This window comes from Montipora capricornis, chromosome 3 (genome assembly GCF_036669925.1).
Source record: "Montipora capricornis isolate CH-2021 chromosome 3, ASM3666992v2, whole genome shotgun sequence".
NCBI lineage: Eukaryota > Metazoa > Cnidaria > Anthozoa > Scleractinia > Acroporidae > Montipora > Montipora capricornis.
This window is the reverse complement of record NC_090885.1, coordinates 16296320-16298087: the sequence shown is the minus strand read 5'-3', so window position 1 is coordinate 16298087 and position 1768 is coordinate 16296320. Positions and strand designations below refer to the sequence as shown.

General features: G+C 43.1%; 1 pseudogene; it reads left to right on the top strand.

Annotated features, from left to right (window-relative positions):
- Nucleotides 1-303: 303 nt before the first annotated feature.
- On the top strand, nucleotides 304-1568 carry LOC138042417 (uncharacterized; annotated as a pseudogene).
- Nucleotides 1569-1768: the final 200 nt, after the last annotated feature.

The following is a 1768-nucleotide window of genomic DNA, read 5'->3' as shown; positions in this document are numbered from 1 at the left end:
ACATTTTGGTGCGAGTATGAATTTTAGAATTTGTTTTAATGTTACAGAACAAGACTTAAGAATAGCGCGACGCGGACATCAACTTGTCTCATCTCTGAATCTTTGCCAAGGCAAAACACTGTCTGACACTGGAGGCTTTGTAAAACTGTAAACAGGAAGTTTTAAGGCCTGTGCAGGGTCAGTGGAGCTTAGCACTATTAGTCGAAAACAGTTAAGATTGGTTGGTAATTTTAGTAGTTGAAGTTCATTGGTTTTCCGTCAAGGATTAAGGGTATTAAAAATTTGCATGTCTGCTGATAGTCGTCAAAGTGTGGCTATTTTCCGCCAACAGAATTGAATTTTTTCTTTATTTTGGTGCACATCATATGGCAAACAACCGTTTTACGTCGTTTGCTATCAGTAGTCAACGTCAAGATGGATTAAATGTGAAATCCATCTCCCTAGATAGCAACCTGGTTCCATCTAAGGTCGAAGAGAGCAAGCTTGTGCCGAGCCAAGCAATGCAGTTGATCGAGAAATACGCCCCTCGTACCAAGTCATTTATCGATAAACTTAGGAGGGCAAACAGAGCTAAAGTAGCGAGAGCTCGAAGACCTTATACGTCCAGACAAATAGTTGCCGCATTGGGATCCAAAGAGACCATTTATTCTATTGGAGATTGCGGATTGTTTGCAGCCGTTCTGACTGCCTACAACAACCACTGGATACTACGAACCTCCCCGGATGACTGGTGGTTCTGCGTTATAAAACGAGTTGCCTTCGCTATCGACAAAAACGCCAAGAAGGGGTCCGTTCGCAAGATGTTTGTTGATCATCAAGGAAAGAAAACCATTGAGGTGGAAGTGCCCGAAGACAACATCTACACCGTCGACTACGGCTGGTTCTTTGATCAAATAGCGAAGGGAGTCAAAGAGAAAATCAAGGTACCCGAGTTCGTGGATGGAATGACGGCAGATTTCAGCACCACAACTGCAGTGCAAAAGATGGTTTCACAGATAACATTGATGAATTCAGTCCAAGAGTATTTCAACTATGAAGTGATGATGGGCTGTGGAATCCCTGCCGTGGAGATGGTAGGTACTGAAAACGACTGGAGCAAATTAAAATCCAAGCTAAAAGTACTGCGAGAACTGCTTGAGCCCATTGAGAATGATCTTGATTTGCCGTCAGAGTGGTGGGATGTTGTGGAAAAAGTTTTCAGCAACCTGCTGGCTACTTACCAGGGTGGTGCAGTTAGCGAATGGTGGAGCCATATTATGAGCTACGAAAATGTGTACGCGTCAGGTGTGTATTTCGTTCCTGGCGAGTATCGTTACAAAGGATGGATCACCGAGTTTCTAGAGGGAAAACATGCCATGGATATCGAAAGGATGGCAAGTGGCCTGGTTAGTGCTCCACTCACTCTCAAAACCCTTCTGGCGTGGAAGACACTGCCGCAGTTGTGGGGGGAATGCATGGCTTCACTGTCCCACACTGACGACACTAATGACGTGTCTGTACAGCCATTCCAATGCTGGTCTCTTTTGCTCTCTGGAGACTCGCCTTTTCGCCAACACGCTGATTCCTGAATAAAGTTTCAAGAGTGTTCTTATTGAGAAAACCTTTATGAACGTGATGAATCATCTGTTGAACCATGTATAGACAGCAGTTTTTAATTCAAAAGAATAGATTCGTAATGGATTTGTCACGTATATTTCATGAGAAATTAATAATCGTTTTTTCATCTAAATGAAATCTTACAAGCTTTCGAAAGAAAATGCTTTCGTTC